The sequence below is a fragment of the Eulemur rufifrons genome, chromosome 19 (assembly GCF_041146395.1).
Source record: "Eulemur rufifrons isolate Redbay chromosome 19, OSU_ERuf_1, whole genome shotgun sequence".
In the NCBI taxonomy this organism is placed as follows: Eukaryota; Metazoa; Chordata; class Mammalia; order Primates; family Lemuridae; genus Eulemur; species Eulemur rufifrons.
In genome coordinates, this window is record NC_091001.1 from 58032930 (window position 1) to 58043231 (window position 10302).

Below are 10302 nucleotides of genomic sequence, written 5' to 3' on the forward strand. Positions count from 1 at the left end.
CATTTAGAACTCATGAACTTTTGGGAGACCCATTCAAACCATGGCCTGGGTCATTAGATGTAATATTGAAAAGTAACACTACCATTTCTACCTCTTTGGTTGCCAGATTCATGAATTCTGACTGTTGGAGAAACACCACCATATATTAGTTACTAGTTCAGAGCTTGTACAACACCCAGCCCCCATCCCTGACTTTCCCAGTTGTCTCCCAGCTGGGTCAGTAACTGAGTCTGAACAAGCCATTTAGCCATTCTGTACACTCGGCTATTTCTGACTGATGAGGCACATGAGACCAGCAATTTTTGTGTGTACTGGCCCACTGCCTTGCTTCTTTCTAAGCCAGAAGCAATGTTGCACAGACTATTGTGACCAGGAATAAGATATCTAGTAATTTTAAGAATGATGTTTTTAACAGAAGAATGACGGGTAAGCAAAACAAATCCATATTTAGAACAAATGTCTATTCTAGTATGGGCAATACACTGGCAGGGATTCAATAAAATCAGTCTTGCCCCAGGTGGATGGCTGGTCTGCTTAGATTATGGTGCTATATTAGGTGCTCACCATTGGTTTGTGCTGCTGGAAGATGGGGCACTCAGTAGTGGTGGAAGCTAGGGTGGCCCTCATGATGGGAGTCCATAGAATCATGCCCATGCGTAGCCTCCATCTCTGCAGTCATGGCCACTTAGCTCATGAGCCCATTGTGCAAGCTGGGCAAAGACACTGACTGAAATCCAGAGTAGAATATCTTGTTTGCTCAGTTATTGAGTCTCATCCCCTGTGGAGGTTTTCTGTTGAGTGTTCTTATGGTACATGAATATCCTCACATTCTGAGACCACATCTGTTTCACAGACCTAATTGTTCCCATCCCTCTAGTCCTGTTTCTCCCAAGTCTTTTGTCTGTCTGGCCAATTAACCACTGCTTATTAATTTATGAACATTCATACCTCTCTTTCTAGGCAAAAAGGAAATAGAATGTATGTAAGAATATAAGTTCTGGCTTATATTCTTTATAAGCCTGTAATCCTAGCACTCTGGGAGGCTGAAGTGGGAGGATCACTCAAGGTCAGGAGTTCGAGACCAGCCTGAGCAAGAGCGAGACCCCATCTCTACAAAAAATAGGAAAAAAAAAAATTAGCCAAGTGTAGTGGCACACACCCGTAGTCCCAGCTACTTGGGAGGCTGAGGCAGGAAGATTGCTTGAGCCCAGGAATTGGAGGTTGCAGTGAGCTATGAGAAGATGCCAGTGCACTCCAGCCCTGGCAACAGAGTGAGACCCTGTCTCAAAAGAAGAAGAAGGAGAAGGAGAGTAAGAAGAGGAAGAAAGAGTACATATGATGTGATCTTGTTTTTGTTTAAAAAATGGAAAACCATATATAATGCTTATATGTGTATGTGATTATATGAATTAAGAAAAACCATAGAAAAATTTACTGTAGGCCCAAAACATGGGTTATCAGGGGAGATACAGGGTGTTATATGTGTGAGAAAAGGGAGGAGTGCACCAAGCAGGGAAAAGAAAGGAAAGAGGACTATATTTGAAAATTATGTGATGGATTCTTGGAAAGTACTAATGGCAGCAATAGCATAGTTTTTCAGTTTCTTTAAATCTTCACATAAAAATAGCAGAACAACTAGATGGCAAAACCAAAGCACATGAAAAATATTTACAACTACAATTGCCAGATTTAGCAAATAATACATTATGCCTGGTTAAATGTGAATTTCAGATAAACAGTAAATAATTATTTTTAGTATAAGTATGTCCCAAATGTTACATGGAAATAGAAAGGCTAGACCTAAATAGAGAGAACAGAGCCAGAAAATCCCAGAAAGCAAACCACCATATTTTTGAACACTACACAAAAGCAACAGAAGAGGGAGCTCTGTGAAATTGGAAGAGCTTTCCTGAACTCCATCTTATTTTTTTAAAGTCCAGGAAAACCAATTTCACACAAAAAATAAGAAACACAATAGTATGAAGGTCAAATCACACACAAAATTATTATGAGAAAAAAGAATGAAGAGCAGAATAACATCCCCAAAGACAACAAAAGTGTGCCAAAAAGATCTGCCCATCAAAGAGATAAAAATTGTAACATCCTATTTCAAGATGAGCTAAAAGACATTAAGAAAAAACAACATAGGCTGGGCGCGGTGGCTCATGCCTGTAATCCTAGCACTCTGGGAGGCCGAGGCGGGTGGATCGCTCAAGGTCAGGAGTTCGAGACCAGCCTGAGCAAGAGCAAGACCCCGTCTCTACTAAAAATAGAAAGAAATTATATGGACAACTAAAATATATATAGAAAAAATTAGCCGGGCATGGTGGCGCGTGCCTGTAGTCCCAGCTACTCGGGAGGCTGAGGCAGTTGGATCGCTTGAGCCCAGGAGTTTGAGGTTGCTGTGAGCTAGGCTGATGCCATGGCACTCACTCTAGCCCGGGCAACAAAGTGAGACTCTGTCTCAAAAAAAAAAAAGAAAAGAAAAAACAACGTAATTCATAATTAGTAAAACTCAGAAATGAGGTAACAGAATTTGAGAAAGAATAAGAAAAGGAAAAAATCATTTTATAAATGAGAACTAAAACTAGAAAGAATACAAGAGCAAGTAAATGCAACAAATACCTATAGAGAAATTTCTAGAAAGTGAAAAAATAAATGAAGAGAGATAAAACGGAAGAGAGAAAAGTAAAGGAAATCAAACATGCAGTAATAGGAATCCCTATAAGAGAAAACCAAAGCAAGGGCATAGGACAAACACTAAACTCTGTAACTTTATAAACAAACAAACATTTTCCTGAAAATAAAAAAAAAAGATTCGAAATTGCACATTGAAAGAGAACACCGCATAGTTGAGATTATTTTCTCCAAACAACCAACACCACATCATATTGTAATAAAATTATTGGACTTTAAGGAAAAAAACTTCTCTGGGCGTCTAGAAAAAAAGAGCATGTGACTTTCAAGGAAAAGAAAATTAGCTTAACATGAGAATTTTTGGCAATAACGTTTCATGCCAGAGAAAATGAAAAGAAGTAACATATTTAAGATACTCAAGTGAAAAAACAAGGACTTTTATATCCAGCAAAAATGAGTTTCAAGTATAAAAGATACAAACTGTTATCAACATGTAAAAACTAGAGAATATTATTCTCATGAGCCCTTCCTGAGAAATCTATCATAGAAAGAGGTTCAGACCACCAAAATAACCAGAGAGATACAAATATAAGGTGGTGGTTATTCAATTATATTTACCAGTAGAACAACAAATAAATAAGGACTAAGAGACCAAAAGTATTACATATGTAATGACTATGTGCTCTGACAATGAAAATGTGGTACAATTTTTAAATTCTTTACTTTTTAAAACAGCTTTGTTGAGTTCACCATCTAGTTAACACATTTATTGTTTTTTTTTTTTTTTTTTTTTTGAGACAGAGTCTCACTCTGTTGCCCAGGCTAGAGTGAGTGCCGTGGCGTTAGCCTAGCTCACAGCAACCTCAAACTCCTGAGCTCAAGTGATCCTCCTGTCTCAGCCTCCCGAGTAGCTGGGACTACAGGCATGCACCACCATGCCCGGCTAATTTTTTTTCTATATATATTTTTAGCTGTCCATATAATTTCTTTCTATTTTTAGTAGAGATGGGGTCTCGCTCTTGCTCAGGCTGGTCTCGAACTTCTGAGCTCAAACGATCCGCCCACCTCGGCCTCCCAGAGTGCTAGGATTATAGGCGTGAGCCACCGCGCCCGGCCGTAGTTAACACATTTAAAGCATATAGTTCAGGCCCGGCACAGTGGCTCACGCCTGTAATCCCAGCACTCTGGGAGGCCGAGGCCGGTGGATTGTTTGAGCTCAGGAGTTCAAGACCAGCCTGAGCAAGAGCTAGACCCTGTCTCTACTGAAATATAGAAAGAAATTAGCTGGACAATTAAAAAAATATATATATAAAAAAAATTAGCCAGGCATGGTGGCACATGCCTGTAGTCCTAGCTACCCGGGAGGCTGAGACAGGAGGATTGCTTCAGCCCAGGAGTTTGAGGTTGCTGTGAGCTGGGCTGACGCCACGGCACTCTAGCCCGGGCAACAGAGTGAGACTCTGTCTCAATAAATAAACAAATAAATAAAGCATATAGTTCTGCAGCTTTGAGTTGTGTATCCATCACCACAATCAATTCTAGAATATTTTTTCTTTTTTTTTTTTATTTTAGAGTATTATGGGACATTTTGGTCACATAAATTGCTTTTATACAGTTTGAGTCAAAGTTATAACCGGCCCATCCCCCAGATAGTGTGCATTGTACCCATTAGGTGTGAATTTACCCATCCCATCCCACCTGTTGATTTCCAACAAGTTTTATTTCCATGTGTGCACATAAGTGTTGATCAATTATTTCCAATTTAATAGTGAGTACATGTGGTGCTTGTTTTTCTATTCTTGTGATACTTCACTAAGAGAAATGGTCTCCAGTTCCATCCAGGTTAATACAAGAGGTATTAGTTCACTGTTTTTTTAATAGCTGAGTAGTATTCCATGATATACACATACCACACTTTATTAATCCACTCATGTATTGATGGGCACTTAGGTTATTTCCACATCTTTGCAATTGTGAATTGGGCTCCTATAACCATTCAGGTGCAGGTGTCTTTTTTACAAAGTGTCTTTTTTTCCTTTGGGTAAACACAAAGTAGTGGGATTGCTGGATCAAATGGTAGGTCTACTTTTAGTTCTTTGAGGTATCTCCATACTACTTTCCACAGAGGTTGTGCTAGTTTGCAGTCCCACCAGCAGGGTATGAGTATCCCTATCTCTCCGCATCCATGCCAACATTTATTGTTTTGGGACTTTCTGATATAGGCCATTCTCACTGAAGATAAGTGATACTTATTGTGGTTTTGATTTGCATTTCCCTGATAATTAGAGATGTTGAGCATTTTTTCATATGTTTTTCAAATGTTTCTTGGCCATTAGTCCTGTCACCAGGTCCTGAAGATCAATTCCTGACCATGCCAGGGAGAGGCGCTCTGGTCCCAAGTTGCCTATGGGGTGCCCAAGCAGGTTCAATGTCCCTGCACCTCAGGGCATGCCCAGCTCTGATGGAGTCACCGGGCACGCGGCAGCAGGGAGGGCTGGCGGGCAGGGAGCTCACAGTCCAAGCACCCTCAGTCTGCAGGACGCCTACAGGAAAGGTCTGAGCCTTACTCTCTGTGGAAGCCTCCATGTGGTAGCTCAATTGTCTCTCTTGGAAGCCACAGGTAGGGCAGGTGAAGGGGAGAAAAAGAGTCTGCAAAAGCTTGAGCCCCGCTCTCAATGTGTTCCCCTGTGTGGCGGATGCACCAACAGAGAGGAAAAGCAGCTCCTGTGAGCCCTGGCTCCATCCTCTCTAAACAGCCATGGGCAGGGAAGGGGAAGGGGAGGAAAAGAGTCTCAGTGGGAGAAAGCTAGCACTCTGGTCCTCTCTGTCCCCCGTCTCCAGAAGGCAGCCCACCCAGAATGTCCAGGCTCTGGGGTTACACAGACACTCCGGGACCCACAGGCCCCTGTGGCTACCATAGTCTGGGCCAAAGTTGGGAAATGTTTGTGTGGGAATGAGTGAGATGAAAACTGAGGGGCTGAAGCCCCCTGGGGAGGACAAAGGTGCACAGCGAGTGGAGAAGCAACATGGTGCCTGCCGTCTCTGCTGGGGTCTGCGGAGACGGGAAGTGACGTGCGGGTGCCGGTAGCCTGGTGCTTTGTCCTCAAGAAGCTCCCAGTTCACTGGGTGCTGTTGGGTTTGTGAGGGTAGAGGGCTCTCTAGCAACTCGGGAGCCCCCTGACTGCCAGAGATGTAGGGGAGGTGGAAATTCCATTCCACCTGCCCTTCTTGCTGGACTCCAAGCCTCTTGGGGGTTGATCTCTGCCGATATCCTGTTCCTTCATGGTCTGCTCTGCAATGCAGATCTGGATTCAGTTTGCATTCAGGGTACCGGGACCTCAGGCAGAAGCAAGCAGTAACTCCTAGAACGTTTTCTTTACCCCAAAAGAAATCCCACACTCCTTAGCCATTGGCCCCTAAACCCTTAACCTTCATAACCCGGACCTAGGCAACCGCTCCTCTACTTTCTGTCTCTGCAGATTTTGCCTACTGTGGCTATTCATACAAATGAAATCATACATTACAAGGGGGGGGGGGGAGTTTGTGACTGGCTGCTTTCACTTAGTATAATGTTCCCAAGGTTCATCCACATTGTAGCACGTATCAGCATTTTACTTCATTTTCATGGCCGAATAATATTCTATCATATAGGTATACTATATGTACACCTATATGATATTGTGAATAATTGTGCTATAAATGTTTGTATACAAGTTTTGTGTATAGGCATATGGTTTCATTTCTCTTGAGTAGATACCTAGGAGTGGAATTGTTGGGTTGTATGGTAATTCTATGTTTAACTTTTTGAGGAACTGCCAGACTATTTTTCAAATCAGCTGCACCATTTTATGTTCCCACCACCACTGTATGAAGGTTCAAATTTCTCCACATTCTTTTGTATTGTAGCCATTCCAGTAGGTGTGAAGTGGTATCTCATCGTGGTTTTCATTTACATTTCTCTGATGGTTAATGATGTTGAACATTTTTTCATATGCTTATTGTCCTTTTGCACATTTTCTTTTGAGAAATGTCTATTCAGATCTTTTACCATTTTTAAATTGGATATTTGTGTTTTTACTGTTGCATTGTAATAGTAATCCATGTATTCTTGATACAAGTCCATATATGACTTGCAAATATTTTATCCCATTCTGTGAGTTATCTTTTTTTTTTTTTTCTTTTTTTCGTGTCATCCTTGCGCAGGGGCCATGCTAATCTTCTCTGTATTGTTCCAATTTTAGTATATGTGCTGCTGAAGCGAGCACATCTGTGAGTTATCTTTTTACTTTGTTGATGGATGGTATTCTTTGAAGCACAAAAGTTTTACACACCCAATTAATTTATTTGTTTTCTTTTGCTGCTTGTGCCCTTAATGTCATATCTAAGAATCTGTTGCCTAATCCAAGGTCACAAAGATTTGTGCCTATGTTTTCTTTTAAGAGTTTTATTGTTTTAGTGCCTACATTTTCATCTTTGATCCATGTTGAGTTAATTTTTATCTGTGGTGTGAGGTAGGGTCCAACTTCATTCTTTAGCATGTGGATATCCAGTTGTCCTGGTAGTACAACTGTTTTTAAATGGTGAGGGAGAACAGAGAAAATATACACAAATTTTAAAATGTTTAAAAAAATCATGTTGGTTGTAGTATTAGTATTGTTATCCTGACACTCGTGTGTGTGTGTGTGTGTGTGTGTGTGCAATGTGGGATAAAACAAATGAGTAACTACGGTGGATTCTGATTCTATCATCCCCTGTAGCCTCAAGAACAAGGATTTTCAAAATAAAAGAAAAAAAAGACATAGTCATAATAGAGAAAAGGTTAAATAAAAGCTCTAGTCTTGAATTGGAATTGTAAATGTTAATGTAAACTCAAGAATTATTTAGCTCTGTCCACTAAAAAAGCCTAACAACAATGACTAACCATGTAGCAGTGAACATCCCTTAGCACTCACATTGGGGCCTTGAAATATCATTTCTCACTAAAATGATACTAAAAGAAACCAAGACTTCTGAAGAAATGATTAATCCCAAGTTTGGGGCAGGAAAGGTACAAGACGAACCTAAAGCATCTTGTAATACCTGATTGTAGGAAGCTATCAAAGACTACTAGGGTTGTATCAAAAGGACTCACGAGCCAACTTGAGGAGTTTCCCTCTATTTGAGTTTCAATAATGATAATAATTGTCATAGTTTGAAACTTATCAAATATATATAAATCTAAGAGTTCATAATGATACTTTTAAAAACAGGAATTAGTCACCTTCAACGGATGATAGGGAACCAATTTATTATCTTGAGAAGTTGTAAATAAAAGAACAAATATAACATTTATCCCACTGGCCTAGTCCATTTGGGCTGCTATAACAAAATACCATAAATTGGGTGGCTAATAAACAACAAATTTATTTCTCACAGTCTGGAGACTGGGAAGTCCAAGATCAGGGTACCATCATGGTCAAGTTCTGGTGAGGGTCCACTTCTGACTTCCTAATTAATGGAACAGTACCTTCTAGATGTATCCTCACATGGTGGAAGGGACGAGGGACCCTCATGACCTAATCACTTCCCAAAGGCCACACCTAATGCCATCACTCTAGGGGTTAGAATATCAACATATGAATTGGAGGGGGACATCAACATTCAGACCATAGTACCTGCCTTTTCTACATAAACTTTACTACTGGATAACAAAACAGTAAATGAGGGAAAGGGTGTTTTTATAAAAAGTATTTCAACTAATAAATAAAACAGAAATGATATTATCAGAATATCAATATTTGGCAATGCTGCAATGAAATAGATATAGGCACTATGCATCTAGTAAGATCAGAAAAAATGACAAGTGGATGATGTGTGCCTCCTATAGTCTTGCCATACAATGTAAATAGTTTTTTTGTTTTTTGTGAGACAGAATCTCACTCTGTTGCCTGGGCTAGAGTGCCCGTGGGGTCAGCCTGGCTCACAGCAACCTCAAACGCCTGGGCTCAAGCATTCCTTCTGCCTCAGCCTCCCGAGTAGCTGGGACTACAGGCATGTGCCACCATGCCCGGCTAACTTTTTAAATATATATTTTTAGTTGTCCAGCTAATTTCTTTCTAATATTTTAATTTTTTTTATTTCTAATATTTTTAGCAGAGACAGGGTCTCGCTCTTGCTCAGGCTGGTCTTGAACTCCTGAGCTCAAACAATCCGTCCACCTCGGCCTCTCCGAGTGCTAGGATTTTAGGCATGAGCCACTGAGCCAGGCCTAATGTCAATGGTTTTGCCAAGGGACTGAACCTATGTCTAATTCATCCCCTGGATCAACTGTCTACTTGCAGGATGCACCGAGTCCAGAGAAACACACTGTACTGCACGGAGAGTGTTCAAGTAACAAAATCCATCTTACTGGAGACTCTCCAAGTCACAAGGCTTGTGAGCAAAAGAAAGGATGGATTTGGAACCTACAGATTATAAGATACTTAAAAGATATATACTTTTTAATGGGCAAGATCAAACTATATTATATATGGATACACATTTAGATGGTAAAACTATAATAAGAAAAATGCCAGGAAGTGATCACTATACGAGCCAGGATGGTGGTTACATAGGGGAGGTGGGAGATTGGGATCAGGATGCCTTACATGGCAGGGGCTTCCAGAGTGGCTGGCAAAGTTCTATTTTTTTGATCTGAGTGATGTTTACCTTAAAATAATTCATTAAACTATGCATTTGATTTGTGTGATGTTTTGTTATGGTATTTTATTTTATAATAAACATATTTTTAAATATTTTAATATTAAAATATTAAATCAAGTTCTATGGAGGTGGGACCCAGACATAAGTATTCTTTAAATCTCCTTGGTGATTCCAAAGTGTAGCCAAGTTTGAGATCCAGTATGTAAGAGGAATGGCACGTCACTGTGCTCAGTATCAGGGGCCTGCGTTCTAGTTGTCACAAAGCCACCAATCCAGCTATGTGTCCTAGAACAAGGATCTTAACCTCTCTGGTCCATAGTGGCCCAGAAGTTACATGATGAAAACAATGTATCTACCCAAAGTTGGAAGTGGACAAGTTGATTTTTGAAGTCTCCCTCAGTTTCAGAACCTGGTAATCTAAGTAAAAAGAAACAGAATTACATTAGAATAATTTAATTGTATAAAGCTTTCTAACAACTGCATATAATCACGCATATATAATACATCCATATGAAAGGTTTGTGTGTGCATGTGTGTCATGCAGGGTCCTGGCACGAAGGAGAATTCACCATATATGTTTCAGTGAAGAGATTTAATGAAGGAGCTGTACACAGAGGTGTGGGCAGGATTATTATATTCACAGACTTGAACAGTGAGAAGCTGTTACCACCCCTGAGCTTAAAGAGGGAGAGAAAGAAATGTGTTATAGGAGCCCAGCAAGAGCTAACGCTGTGGAGAAGCCGCTGACGTGTGCTTTAGTTGTGAAGGGAGACAGCCTCTCACACTGGGTCCCTTTATTTGTGTGGCTGCATAGAGGACTATACCACAGTGCATTAATCTATTCCACTGTTGATGGGCATTTGGGTTATTTTCAGATTTTTGTTTTTAAAAATAGTGTTGTCAAGAATATTCTTGTACATGCCTGTTGGTGTACATATGCACACATTTCTGTTGGGTATATACATAGGAGTAGAATTTCTGGGT

The 10302-nt window shown here is 40.4% G+C and overlaps 1 non-coding gene across 1 annotated transcript; it reads right to left on the reverse strand.

Annotated features, from left to right (window-relative positions):
- Nucleotides 1–6795: 6795 nt before the first annotated feature.
- Nucleotides 6796–6902, reverse strand: LOC138400368 (U6 spliceosomal RNA). The gene has a single exon (XR_011236264.1). It is a non-coding gene; the product is annotated as a U6 spliceosomal RNA (small nuclear RNA).
- Nucleotides 6903–10302: the final 3400 nt, after the last annotated feature.